The following is a 16418-nucleotide window of genomic DNA, read 5'->3' as shown; positions in this document are numbered from 1 at the left end:
GCTAAGACCAACATGAGCGAAGCCGCGCGAGTGAAACCGCGGAGCGCAGCTAGTAATAAATATTTGTAATACAAGATTTGATATTTCTATATTTCTATTGTGTATCTTTAAGTATAATCTAATCTATTCTTCATTTGTTTAAATGACACAGCTAAAAATCGGCCTTAAAAATATGAAATTAGAAATAAGACAAATATTATGTAGATAGAGAAATAAAGGCATCGCATTTTTTGTACGTTTTAATTTATCTACGCATAGATTTGTGAGTTATGAAAACATCAAATACGCAAAATTTTCATATTCATCAAATTTTCTAGTCTGCTTACTCCGTCAAAAGCAATTACGACTAACAAAACAATAGTTGTAATTCTAAAATAAATGTATTTGAATTTGTACGTTTAAAATAAGCGAAGTTTATTCATTAATTATATTTTGATATCTCAACTTGTAGATTATTATTATTATTTTGATAATTCCAACTTTTGCTCTGAGCTAGGAGAAACAAATTTAATTGGAATATTTGAAACAAAAACTTGCTTATTGTCTGATAACTTTTGCATTATTCAAAGTTTAGACTAAAATATTTTTCTCGTTACTTTTAAGATATTAATTAATTGTTTTACAGACGAGTCTTGCAAAATAGCTGATTCTTAAAATGAATTATAGAACAGTAGTTGTAGGCGTAATCCCTCTCTTAAACTATTTACTACAGTTAATTTGGTAAGTTGTTAATTAATGTTATAATTAAAATTTTAACTTATACTGTAATAGAATGGAGCATTTTAAGGTTCTTGTATCTGGTGTTACAAGATGATGATGATTATTTTTGACTATCGGCTTCGCCCGCGTTTTCAAGGAAAAACCTGCATAAGTAGTTCATGTTCCTGTAGGATTTCCGGGATAAAAGGTAGCTATGTCTTATTCTGGGTCTTCAGCTACCTACATTCAGTACATATAGAAGGTAATTCAAGCATGACATTCGTTTACATGACTTGTCATGCTGCATGAACGATCAAAAAAATGTAATCCTGCATTTTTATACAGTTCACCAGTCGGGTACCTATAGCGCATAACACTTAGTTTTGCAAGTCATGTACCGATCTAAACGATCGAGCTACATGTCAGTTTAACTTGTAGAATATAAAATAGAATCATCAATCAGTTACTACCACTACCACGTAACGCATGTCTTTCTGCATGACGTAGATCACTTAGTACGTCATGACTCGTCTGCTCGTTTGCATGCTCTTAACGTAAAAAAAATACCATCTAGGGACTATTTTAACGCGAAGTAACTTCACGTTAAACATTAAAACTTTCCGCTACAATCCAAACTAGCAACCTACATCACACACGTCGCACGTTTATCAAAACACATGACTCTAAAATTTAAATCCGTCTCATATTTCCCCGTCATGGCGCAACTTACATTAAAATTTTAAAACGTGTTTCGTAAAAGGCATGAAAAATGGGCGGAGTAAACTATCCTTTAAATGGACTAGGAAGCAATATAATAAATGATACGTCCAACATCAGTTACATACTATCTGGGCAGCCGGTTTCGTGCTGAATTCCGTTTGGAATTTTTAAAATTTCTCGCGAACAAAATTCCCTTGATTTACATTTGAATCGTACAATTTATGATTGTGTTTTTCTATTTTGTGTTTGTGGTAGCGATGCCGCTCTTTAGAGTGAGCAAACATTTTACGATATTCTATGTTTATGTTCTTTATTTATCCAACTAGGAAGAGCCGTTTTTGTAATAATAAATATTTAAATCTTTAAAAATATATTGACAATCTGGGAATCTGCTTGCATCGAATAGATATTTGCAAAAGAGTAACGTTAAACAGTCTCTCTCAATCTAACGACATCATAATATACCGATTTTTATAACACGACACAAATACATTAATGACTTCATGTTATTATAATTCCATGTATTTACCATAGTAAAATACCTACCAGAACGGAAGTTGAAGACGAATGAAGAAACATCAAATTAAGTCTGGTGAATATGGTACCTACATAATATTATCACTGTACACTCTACAAAGTATCATCAAAATCCGTTCAGTAGTGAAAAAGTAACAAACATACACACAATATACATCCGTACTCAAAGTTTCGCATTGATAATATTAGTAGGATGTTAACGATTTCTTTTAATATGATTATCTACATCAATCGACATAAAATCCCACAGAAACTTCACACAAAGTTAAAACAACTCAACAGTATCTTATCAAGTCAAGAAGATTGTCAAAGTATCAGGAAGGCACAAATCTTATTCCACTGGTCGGTCTCGATTAGACTCGATAAAGGGCTACACCCTTATTTCCGTACCGTCCATATCGGCCAAGGGAAATGACTTTACTTTTCAGTTTATCTCCGAATTTCTGAAGAGCCTAACGATTATACGGGTCCCTTTCATATTGGAAAATTGTTAATGTTTCGAATTGGGTTCGTTGGAACCGTAATGTACTTTAATTAATTAATGGTACTAGTTGATTTTAATATTTATGAGTCATAGTTTTTTTTTATTTGTATTAAAAATCAACTCTATACTACTAATATAAAGCTGAAGAGCTCGTTTGTTTGCTTGAAGGCGCTAATCTCATGAACCAAGAGTCCAATTTGAAATAGTTTGGAAAATCCAAAAGTGCACGCCTCATAATTTTTTTTAAATAATTATTTATTAATTATTATTTTTGTTTATTTAATAACAATTAAACCACATCGAATCAGACCCTGAAAAATGAAAGGGTTCTATTCCTGAGCATACTCAAGCGTAAGAGAAAAATAGTCAAATTTTCATCAGCGCCATCTTGGATTATAGTTTTGACCTCATATTCGTTAATAGCTACCCCAAAAACCATGAAAATGACACCCATGACGAAAAGATTTCAAATTTTCGTCGGCGCCATCTTGGATTTTAGTTTTGACCTCATATTGGTTAATAGCTACCCCAAAAACCACCCACATTTGCAAATGTGTTTGCTACTTAGGAAAAGTTCAGATTTAAAGATATAAGTAGGTAATGTGGCGAATTTAATTTATTTCATTCCGACTGTTTCTCGGAATAACATACATTTACTAAGAATTGCATACAATGCCGGTTTTAATATATTGCCGGTAACATAATATTATGTATGATAATAATTCTTAAAAAAGTATTTTATACATTTCTTAAAAAGCTTCGATATTGTATACAATAATACAATTCATATTCAAATTGTTGTAAAATAGTCACACTTTTTTAAGTTGGTTGAATACACTAAAATACTTATAAGGATCGTACCTACTAATAAAAGTAACAAAATGAATTTTTAAAGTTCCCAGTAATCTTCTGGAATCAATTTCAATAAAAATATAAAAATTCACTTCAAAAAAAAAAAAAAAAAAACATCCGAGTTTTTTTTTGTTTATTTAATAACAATTAAACCACATCGAATCAGACCCTGAAAAATGAAAGGGTTCTATTCCTGAGCATACTCAAGCGTAAGAGAAAAAAAAGACTCGATTAGTAAAGTATTTCGGTCGCTATCGTGTTAACAAGAAAAAGGATCCGCACATACAGACACACGGACGTCCAAGACAGAACTTTTTTAAACTGTTTTTTAACTAGTTTAAATAACAAAAATGACATCAAAAATATCATGAATGTTAAAAATAGTGTTTTTTCTTAATATGTGTGTGTATGTATTATCTTACAAGTGCAATGTATGATACATAAAGACATTTTAAGTTTGAAAAATCAGATGTTTTGCGCGAAGTGACAGTAGTACCCACCTCAACGCTTCGCTTATGAGGCGTGCAAAATTATTTTACTGTTAGATAGTCAATTTATCGAGGAAGGCTATGAGCTATATATCATCACGCTAAGACCAATAGGAACGGAGCAATTCAAGAAAAACCGCGGGGCACAGCTAGTTATTTAAATTCCAGACAAATGTAGAAAATAATGTAAAATTTTGTAATAATTTTTCTTGCAATTACAATCATAAAGAGTTCTAAGCAGACAATAAAAATTAAAATCACGTCTCATTTTTCAACATATTTCAAAGCGGGCTAAATGAATTTCGCCACAAAAAGAACATTACATTTCAGCATTAAACGATTATTTCAACGGAATAAAAAGTGCTCGTTCCTGAAAAAACCGACCCTAGAAGACGATAATGAAAGCAATGAAATTGAGATTAAGGAGACGTTACCTCACGTTGAAATATACACTTATTTTATATTTAGGTAGGAGCATTTTGGAAGGGAAGTATTAATTTATGTCGCACGAATTTTCGCCCTGACAGGTAATGTAAAGGTCAATTTATTTTAGCGAGGAAATAGGATATTGTGTAATCTTTTAAGATTTTTACCGAATATTTATTTTTGATTGTCTATAAATTAACGTTTTTATGTTTAAATAAACTTCTACCTCAATTAAAACATTAATATTAGTAAACAGTGATAACATTTTTAATAATTTCAATTATATTCGGTAAATCAATCCGTATTCATGGAATAAAAATAACGAAATCTGTACGTTCCTAATTTTCAGACCTATATTATCATGACACTGCATTCATTGAAGATCAATACTAGTACATTACTGCACCCTCGGTACGAATCAGTTACGCATCACGACCAAATGTAGCTGATCCCAGGCCCGCAATAAATTCTTCACACTTTACTACCGCACTCGACGGCGCGGTCTAATGACCAATTTAACGCTTATGAAGTGCAAATTCACTGTCATACCCCAAAACGAGACATTATAATACCCAATTTCAGTTAGAAAGAATATAAATGGGCTACGCACCTGCGTACATTTAGCCCACTTTGCCGGATCTTTTTAATTTCATCTCCTGTGGATAGCTTTGGTAATATTCCAAGAGTTCTAAGGACATTCATAACTGTAAAACGTTTTATTAATGTCGCAACCGCTGTGAAGATTTTGCGGCGACGTTTAATAAATGAAACGGTCTTGCATTTTATATTTGATAGGAATAGTTTATTAAAGTTCTGGGAAGCATGTTTATGTAAATACTCCAAGGAGCTTCTTTACAATGAGAATTGTCCATTTTTCAGAAAGCGGTTCTTATTGACGATATTTCGAGGAAGGGAATTTCAGAGTATTTCTGTTTAGTTACATAAATTTCATTACAGAATATTTTACTGTTTCTTTTTTTTTTGGAAAGGAATCTGTCTCTTTGAATGCATTTTATTAATTAGCAAGAAACATAGTTGAAATAAGAATATTTGTTTGATACTTTGATTAAATTCCGTATCACTTTTTCTGATATGCCGTAAATTTGACTTGAAAAGAACATTATCATTTTAACGCTTATTACATTAAAGTAAAATCTGTATGAGTGAAAATTCTGTATAACTGGAATACCATGAATAGTAATTACTAACTAGAATATTAGGTATGTCTTAAAGAAAAAATTTAGATATCTTTTTATGAGAGAGGAGGCAAGTGACCAGACACAAGTGATGGTAGATATACGATGAGCTTCTCCCATATGCACCTACAATGCTAAAGATATTGCGAGTGTGTTATTTACAGAAGTGTATTCAAAAATTGACGAACAAAATATTCATCACACAAAAAAATTGGCGTCAAACATTTTCTAGGATGAAATTACTATCCAATATTGAGTATAGTTCGATCAACCAGATATAAACTGGAATACGCTTGTCAGTCATATCGAAGTGGATAAATGTAGATAAATATAGGCTCGTCGATTGAACAAACGCGGTCGGTGTGGACTCTCTTAATTGACTTTGATCCATTTGAATTTTCACTGTAATCCACACTAGACTGCATTTTAAAGCTGCTATTTTATCGGTAGGTATATGGTATATTCGTAGAATGTGATGATTATAATTTATAATGTTTAGGCTTTTGTATATTAGTAACAAACAGTTTCGTAGAAAGTGATTCCATTATTAGATTATTATCAATATGATTTTGTGTGCAATAATCAACTCGATAGTTTAGCGATATCTGATTACAGAACGAGAAGTACTCAGCTAAACTTCATTTAAAGAATATCCTTATTTATTCTTCTTTTTTTTGTTTAGGTTTTGATGGCCGACAGGGGTGTGAAGAAAAGCATCTTGCAAATATGCTTACTATGCAATAATCATGCGCACGTCAATAGGAGTGCAGAAAAATGACAGACCACGTAATTTACCTCTGCCGATCCACTCCCACATTGCCGAACTGCTTCGCGAGGCTCTTTGATACCAACTACACTTTGATCTCAGCTCTATGATGACCCGTCGTCTATTCAGAAAGCCTTCATAATATGAAATTTTTAAGCTGCCAATTAAAAGCGTTCTTAAAAAGCTCAATTCATTGATTTCAGAATATATCAATATTCTCGTCTGTTGGACAAACCCACGCTCCACACGGACACTCTTAATTGACTATGACATATTATTTGCTCGTGGAATTCCATCTGTATCGTATTGGCTCTCATAATGAAGACTTAATTGTGAAGCGACCTGAAATATTACTGCTTTTTAGGGTTCCGTACCTCAAAAGGAAAAAACGGAACCCTTATAGGATCACTTTGTTGTCCGTCTGTCCGTCCGTCCGTCCGTCCGTCTGTCAAGACCCTTTTTCTCAGGAACGCGTGGAGGTATGAAGCTGAAATTTATAACAATTACTCAGGTCTACTGTCCCTTGAAGCTGTGAAAAAATCAAACTTCTAAGCCAACGCAATCAAAAGATACAGCCGTTTATGCTGCAAATTTTCGACACTTGCAAGGGAATCAAAACCTACAGGGTGCTTCCCGTGAACTCAGAATCTTGAAATTTGGTACGAAGCAACGTCTTATAGCATAGATAAAGGAAAAATTACGAAAACCATAAATTTTTAGTTACATCACATACGGAACCCTCGGTGCGCGAGTCCGACTCGCACTTGGCCGGTTTTTTTAACATCATTTGTATCACCGTGATTTTAATTGCGTGACCCTGTTTTGGTAAGACTGCGATAGTCGTTAATAAGTTAATGAATCATTAAAACCTGTGCGTACTGTGTTTGTTTTATAAATGTGGGTGAGTTTTATATTTATTTATTATTTGTTCCGCTGTAATTAAGCAGGTTTTTCCCTTAATTAAGGATACTAAAAATATGATAATGATGAAACTGATGGACTTTACGCCTAAAATTAGAATGGAATTATTCCATTCATATGATAACTTGCTCGTATGAAATTATAATCTCTATGTATAAATTGCATAATCTCTCTATGACAGTCTAGTTAATAGGAAAATGTTTGAAAGAGAACTTAATCTCTCTTCGATCTAAATGTTAGTTTACTTTTGTTGCGTTATGTTTATTTTATAAAAAAAAACATTAATATTAATATTTATGAGTAGGTACTTATTAAAAAAGTGTCATGTTGATAAAACTCTGTCTTAAGAGTAAATAATATTCTCCTTACTAACACCATGGGAAACTGTACGCAGAAGCTCATTATGTGTTGAATATTAAAATTTCATGTCCTTTCAGCACTCTTTGATATTTAAGATGTGAATGTGCCTTTGATGAAATTATAATATACATGCGGTATCAACAAAAATGTACTAAAATAGAAATGTTTTGACTTTTGCCTACAAATGCAGTATTACATTCGTTCGTATATTTCCGAATAAAATACGCTGTTATTTCTCGACATCTTTCTGAACATTTACATATTGGGTGTTGGTAGGTTTTATTCAAATCGAATCACGTTTTGTCTCATAAAATAAACCTCCAATTGGGAATCCCACAACTCGTATCCTCATTCATTGTGATTTGTATAGGCCGAGAGCTCGTTGGGAATTGAATTAACTATTTTTTCATCAGTTTTTCATGATAAACTCATGATCATCAAGTTCGTTAATAATAAATTTCAATGTTCTATACAATTTTATTTTTTACGCTTTAAATTAAAGATTACCAAGTAAATATAAAACCTAGTACAGCTTATAAAAATGACATAATTTGAAATATAACTATGTATGATATAAATAAATGATCATGAAAAGAGAGCCACTATGAATGTTATACTTACTGCTTAAATTTTGCATAAGCACTGAGCGTTACTCTAAAGTCATTTTTAACGCTCGCGGCACTTATTACGCTGCTCATATTATAACTTATCACAGCTTTCCTAAAACCTTTACAAAAAATTTTTTGTTTTGTCAATCAAAGCAAATAAATAATTCTAAAGCACACGCTTATAACCTTTATAAACAATCTCCCAGGTTTTGACAGTCAAACCATATAAAATAATCCATAAAATAAGTAACATAATTTGTAAACACAGCTGTATCTCGGACTATAATGTCAACACGGTTTAACAGAACGGCGGAATGAGTACAATGTGTCGTGCTGACGTCGCATCTTGTTAACTGGAACTGATTGTTTTACACACGGAGCCACGGTTTTTTGTTCTATATCAGTGTTAATGCCGCCCTCAAGGGACCATATTATAACGCAGACTTATAGACGCTCTTATAAAATCTGAAAAATAGGCCATGGGATAGGCAATCTAATAATAAACAAGAAATTATGCTGACGGTGGTGTAATTTTCTTATGAGAATTGTTGCGGCTTTATCTTTTTCGTGATTTCGGCTTGAAATAAATTCGTTTTATTCAGTGATGACTTTAAAGGTTTTCAGATAGATATTCTATTCAATAAAGAGCGCAAATTGTGTACGTGTCATATTTAAAGGTTAAAGTTTAAAGGGCAACTTTATCATCACGAATTTTTTTCTACGCATTTTGTGATTATAACATTTCAATTTCCAACGACCGCGTTTGTGATGCAATCAGAAAAGGCCAAGATGCTTCCGGTAAACACTGGAAAAATATAACCGTAATCTCCATCTGACAGGGTATAAATTAAGCTTATAATGTACTGTCACCCCTAAAGGGAATTCACTCAAAAATTCCAAATCATATCTTTCATAGATCAATGTTCAAATCCCGCGAAGTCAGAAGCTTCCAGTATTTAATAAAAGTCTTATGACAGATAAAATGTTAAGTCCACCGTGCACTTCGAACATAAAAGCTGTCTATGTTCATGAACGAAATCTCAGAAGTATACAAAACTTCATTGTAGTCGGCCATTAAAAATTCAGCACTATAGTCTTGAGGAAAGTTATGTAGCGGGTACAAGACGACGATGCTCTAAACTTTCTTTTGTTTTGTAGAATTTATAATTTGATTTAGGGCAATGATGCACTGTGGTATACGCTGAGGGTTTGAGACTTTTCCTAGATAAAAAACTATAGTGGCAACATTAAACTTGTTCATTTTGTATAATTTTAAATTCACCATCTTGACAACATTACCTAGATCTTTACCCCAAGCGGCTTCACAAGCTGAGATCGATCAAAGAGCAACTCAGTTATTCAATCTCTTTTCATCGCATCTCAGAAAGGGTACCTCTATTCAGTATACCGTTTCCATATCATCTAGAGATGGAGTATGCGTAGCGAAGGGTCTGTAAACATCGCTAAACGCACTCATTCAGGGTATAGTTCAACCCCGAGGTACGCTTGCATAATCGGAGGCAATCTTTGCCTTTGCATTTCTGCGAATCCGACTCTTATGAATGGCTTTTCATTTCAACAAACAACGAATGCGTGTGGGCTTTAATTTCTAGTGATTATAAATATGCGTGTATCGATTTTTAAATACTGGTTTTGATGAACAAGGGCGATTTGTCTATGAGCAATGTCATGACATTGAAAAGTTGCCCTATCTCCTTTAAGATGTGTATTTTTCCCATTACCTATGTGTTGAAAATATTCTTAAATATCTACGAGAAACAGCTGTAAAGCTTCCTACCACTATGATAGGAATCGTTTCGCAATACGAATCGCATTAGCCTCAAAGTTACGTTCAGTTACAAAGAATTGAAACTTTTTTCTGTGATTATTAAGTTCGTCATGAAGAATACACTTGAACAATCAAATATTTATTTTACATAGTTTAGTAAATAGTAATTATAATACTTTCAACCTAACCCATTCCTATTCCACAATTACAAATTTAAATTTCATTCGAACCATCCAAACGTGCATATATTATTTTGTATCATTTCCATAACGTGCAACGAACATCCGCATGTTTTCACATTAGCTATTTTCTAGAAAAAAATCAAATAACTGCAAGCTATAAAGCTTCAGCGTATGAATTTTAGAGAATTCGACCAAGCTGGTAACAGCTGCTCTCAAATTGCCGAGGGAAATCTGAAGATAAGTACAAGAGATACGGAACTCAAGTCATTTTAAGACGTGATTATGTAATGGGATCTTGAATTATCATTTTTATTCGCTATAGCTGGATAATGGATAACGGAATTTGGTGATTTGGGAAACGTGTCTTGATTCCTTTGGAACGAAATCTCATGTTGGTGTTACTTGAAATATATCATGTGTGTCTTGAAGACGTAATCATACGTTGTTTTGAGAACTAGTTTGAGCGATTTTATTGAAAATTATTTGGCTATAACCGTTTATTTAAAAAAGTATATAAAAAAGGACATCTGTCTGTCTACGACAAACCAGTCTTTTGTACTTATTTTATGAAAATAGCTAAAGTAAAATAATGTAGCTTTTTCTATAAAGGTGAGATGTTATTTTTCTAACTGCACACGCATTTTTATTCCGCACAAAGCTCAGAGCGGTGATGACATGAACCCCACTGGAGTTTCATCTTATGTTATCCCAAGAAATACAGAATCCCTGGGGCATAATACTTACCGTTAAAAATATTGTTTCCTTAAACTTCTTTATGTTTGGAAATAAATTATAATATTTATGTACATTCATTGAGTTACCGGAAATGTCTGTAATCCGTCATTGTATACAATTCCTAGGAAATGTATATAATTCCTAAAATCGCACGGAAATGTGTGAAATAAATTAATTTATTGTGTGTTGATTAAAAGATTTTACCAACTTCTTATTTTTCAATTATGGTAATAGTAAATGAATAAAGAGTTGAAGTATCTTGTATAATTATCTATTAATGAGATGATGTATACAGGTAGATAGTTAAATACTTCACTGATTTTATAATTCCAAGGAGAATATACTCGGAAAATTTTATAACATTCCTTATAAGTTCAACGTAAAAGTTCTGATTCGGTTAGTTCGGGCTTAAATCTTCCTTCTAATATTATAAACGCAAAATTGAGAATTTCGTATGAAAATGTAAATGAAGTAACGAACTTTGTCTAGTAGTAAGTTTATTTTTAACTATATCACTAAGACTTTAGACCATTTAAATATATTAATAATAGCTGTGATGATATTGTAATATATCAAAATAGACTTGGATAATTATACCTACTAGAGTGAAGTAATAGCAAATACTCCTTAACTTTTAAATTTATAATAATAATTAGGAAATTTAATGTTTAAAAATGTATATAGTAACATGGAGAAACAACATTTTAAAAATCTTCTGGTTCAACACAAAAAATAAACAATAAAAAACACAGTCTCATAATTCAATATTCTGTTAACAAAACACCCAAACAGCTGAGTACCATTTATAATCCTTTCGCAAATCTATAACACAAATACTAATTCAACACAGATATTAAGAAGTCAGCAAAGATCCCGCAGCGAATGCTCTTTTAGAAATGAAAAGAAAACACTAGCAGCCAGCATAAATTCCTCAGCACTCGACAAAATTGAAAAGTCCACTGAGTAGGAGCTTCCGTTTAGGTAGACGGCACAATCTCAAATTGTTTACGCTTTCGTGCTTTTTAACACAAGATATCCCTTTGACGTAATGGAAATATTCGAGTGTCGACTTTGTTTGTATGCATTTATTCACTTTATGAAACGACGATTTTATTTTGACTGTCATAAATTACATTATTATGTGCTTTATTTTCAATTTATTTAGGTTGCTTTTCCACCAATAGTTTGCGAGGATGTGTAGCGATGAATTTATTTGTAAACCACCTATCAAAAAGCTTCATTTATTTTATTTTGAAGATTAGCGTTAGCGATTAGCGTTTAGCGCTTGAAGCGATACTAGGTTATTTACAAAAACACTTTTTCGCTGCACATTATTAGTGGACAAGCACTCTTGAACCATTTCATACTAGTATCATCACCAATTCGGTTCAATTACCCAACGTTTTGAATGTTAATTTCATATTTATGAAATTGCCCTAGAGGCAATTGCCGTTATGATTAGCAACTATAACCGTGAATAATCTATTCATTATTAACAAAGAAAATTATAAGAACAAACTCCAACATATAGTGATATACTATTTCCATATTAGCAGATATATTACATTCCAATTCAATATAACAGATCCAAACATTATTTAACCTAAATCTACATCTAATCATTATCAACTTGAAGAATTGAACAGAAATCGCGCCCATAAAACTTACGTTCCTTCGTAAATCAAGCCGCGATTTTCAATAACTGCCAAATCAAGAGTCACACAAACGGGGAATTTCAATTCCCTCTCACAGTCAATAAAATCTCGAAGCATTATCATGTCACTTGTTACATGGCCCGAAGATTACTGGAGCACCCTTCTAACGTCACTCGAAGCTGTACTGAGGAAATTAAGGTATGAATGTGGCATTCTTTGATGGTTTTTCCAGGTATTTTGATATATTTTTATCTAAATATTATATGTAATATGTATGCCTAAATCTTTAAAACTATGCAACAGATTTTGATGCGGTATTTTCTAATAGTGGTTCTTGAAAAATGTTTTCGTATATATTTATTATGCATTATGCATTCGTATATATTATAAATATATATAATTTATTATGTTTTAGATAAGGCGAACGAGGCCACAGGCTGAAAGATAGTGCTCTACAAACAAAGTAAATAAATAAATGAATGCAGTACGCATAATTTTACTATTAGTTTTTATAAACCGGTTTAACATATTATCTTACAAAATTGTCTTTGAACACGTTTATTTTGTATCTAATAAAATGTATTGAAAATCTTTGTAAATTCCATCCACAATAATACTATAGTAGGGGTGTAATACATGGTTCTTGATTTCAACAAAAACTCATAAAAACGAAGTATCTTATACAGAAATATTTGTGATAAAAGAATAACAAGAATTTCCTTTGAAGCGTTGAAAGACGTATATAATAAGGGTCAATATGAAAACCCTCGAAGATGTATAAAAGCTATTTTTACTTTTTGATAGTTACTTTTAGGGTTTTATTAAAAATATACGCGGCTATGGAACTGATTACTTACTGACTAGTTAGATGTGATGTTTGTTATTGTATACGGGGTATTATAGGAAAAATGATGTACAAAATGAAAAGGTTTATGTTTCAATTAATTTCTTTTTACAATGGCATCTAATTCCAACTATGTAAAGAGTCTGCTTTGGATCTAGACACTGTATAAATATGTATATTTTTATAAGTTTTGTCATAGTTAGTTCAAATAATTCTGATACTTATTCTTATGAAAAATATCTCTGAGCATTTACAATACTTCACAGTACTAATTAACTACATAATATTATGTATATTAAACTAAAAGTTCGCAGAGCCAACGCTGCAAAATATTCGGAAGTCATAATCTCCTTAGCATAATCAAATAAATAACATCCCAAAAGTCTCCAATCCATAAATCTTATCTCTGTTTTCTCAACTGCAGAGCTAATGTTATTCCAACTGCAAATTCTGCAGCCGTCGGAAGAAATTATTCAAAAGTTCATTTAACGAGTTAAGAAATATGAGTGTTCATAATGTTCCACGGCTGACGTAAGCCAGCTTGCTCCATCGATCATAACCAAGTCGCTGATGAATGATGCAAGTCTTTAATATTCATTCTTCAACAAATATTCGGTGCAGTGGAAGTTGATGTGGGAATAAGATCCATTACGGCGTTTGTTCGGTGTAGATATTTGTTTTCTGGTAATGGGCGAGTAATGGAAGATGTGTTCACAATAGTAGTCAGAAGTTTGGCATAATTTTGTATCATTACCGATGACTTTGGCTGATGATATAAATCTTTTCAGGTCATATGAACGCGATGCTGTGTTTATATTAAAACCTCACAGATTGTTAATAGTGAATGGAAGCAAAAATAAACGGTTTGTTGGTAAATTTGAAATCTTCCCTTTGAATCTTTCAGATTTTTATGAAAATTATGCGGACATTTCAAATTCGTGGAACCAGGAACGTGTATATCGGATTTTGATACACCAAGAATAAGTTGGGTTCAAAATAAGTAGAAAAATATTTTTAAAATTATTTGTAGAAAAACGAAAACGATAAAATTGATCCGACACTGGATTTATAGATATTCTATTCTATATTTCTTTGCATAATAATTTGATTAAAGTCATGAATTATTTCAGTCTATTCACACTGTACTTGAATTTACCTCAATTTGTGTATAAAATTATTATAATAAATTCCCTCCTTATTATACCATCATAATAATATATTTTTGTAAATCCTAATTTACTCCGCCTATTGTTACCGTTGATCAAAATTTCCCGTATCCCATACAATAATTATTTTTATGATACAAGAAAACAGGAACAAAACAAATTATATCTTCTAATTACCCTGCTTATTAACGCGAAATTGCTTTCTCTAATTTAATTATAATTACGTCGTGTTTACTATACACTCGTTTGACCTGGCTTTTGGCAGAAGGATTTAGGTTAAGTGCTAAACTTTGTTAATTAAACGTTAGGTAAGTGAGTGGATAATGCAACTATGAAATTCTGTGGTCGTTTTGTTGTGGGCCGGAGACTCGCTGTCTGGCTTACGAACTTTGTTGTTTCAATTTTTAGGTCGTTTTCGAGGGATTATTGTTGTATTTTTATGTGTATGTGTTTAAGGTTAACATTGTGAACAACGCTATATCTCATTAAAATAATAAAAAAAGACATGTGGCACTCGAGGACTGCCGCGGTAAAACTATTGCTTAGCATGCCTTCAAGCCACACCTCCGTGCCCGTCGGAGTGGGGAGCGTGAGGTTTCTTCGTTACGGAATTTCTGGATTCGGTCTCCGCGCTCAAGGTTCGCGATAGAAGCTATGCAATAGCTTAATAAATAAATCTTTCAGGACAATTTTCACACACGGCACGATCTGATTCCAAACTAAGCTTTCGCTTGTGTTATGGAAACTAGATGGCTGATAAGCATACATATTTACACAGAATTTTTAAATAAATACTTATATAGATAATCAACACCCAGACACAGAGCAAACATCTACGTTCATCACACAATCCAATCAATCACACAAATATTAATCCATTATTCCGCAACGCCGTACAAAAATCATGGGGACAAGGGGAAAAAATCTCTACCTCTACCTTCAAATTCTCATCTGCACTCAGGTGGACAGCTTAGGTACAAGTGACGGCATAGTGCTGAATCTTATTATTTTATGCTCTTATATCGTTCTAGATAGGTCAGGTGTAAATGACCCATATTTTTTTCAACATGGGCCTGTAGTCTAAAACACATTTATAATATTATCAGTAAGTCTATTTATCCCGACTTCAGAATTTTACAGGTGGACTCCAGCAGCAATAAATCGCGCTTACAATCCAAAACTATTTAACTCCCAAAGCAATATTGTTTCACTTAAACGCAAGGCATTAAAGACACGTCCGCATTGAAAATAGAAAACCGGTTAAACCTGAAGGATTTTATTCAATTAACGAATCGACAGATAAATTAACGACTCTGTAGAGATAAAAATAAAGGAACGAAGAACGGGCTTAAGTAATTCATAGTTAATGGACATCCAGACATTCTGTTCTATTTAAATCTTGGATTATGGGATTTATATTTTCAATGCACTTTTTCAAACATTTATCTAAGTGGGATGGGATGGGATTAAGATAAATTCAAATGGACTCTATCTTTGTTAAGTTCTTATAAATAACTTAACAAAGATAGAGATAATCCAAGGCCCAGCCTTGGATTTTATCAAACATGTAGTTTGTGAAAATTATGTTTCGCTTTTAAAATATAACAATAATGTGTACTTGGCAATTTATTTGAGATAATCTAATGTTGATTTTTTATTATTATGCGTAATCAAAATGATAAGATCTTTTCTTCACAGTTAACAAGATGACATAATTCAGTGACCTACTGATTCCTATTAAACAATATTAGATAACATCAAGGCCTCGTTGGTGCTTCATTATAATATTATACGTTTTTTTTTTCATTTTCAGATAAAACAATACAGTCATATACTTCAATACAGTTTCCACACCTCATTCTGTCCTGCAAGTTTAACGATGTTCATAGGAAATTTTAGAGCGCGTTAAAACTATGTTCGAAGGCTTGTACGGTATCAGGCCTGTGCTATTAAACGTTTACGCTCTATTATACGCTCTATTATCTATATC

The sequence above is a fragment of the Colias eurytheme genome, chromosome 15, assembly GCF_061535395.1.
Source record: "Colias eurytheme isolate Ceu_HAF_F1 chromosome 15, ilColEury1 Martin Lab GWU primary, whole genome shotgun sequence".
Taxonomy (NCBI): domain Eukaryota; kingdom Metazoa; phylum Arthropoda; class Insecta; order Lepidoptera; family Pieridae; genus Colias; species Colias eurytheme.
This window is presented reverse-complemented; position numbering follows the sequence as displayed.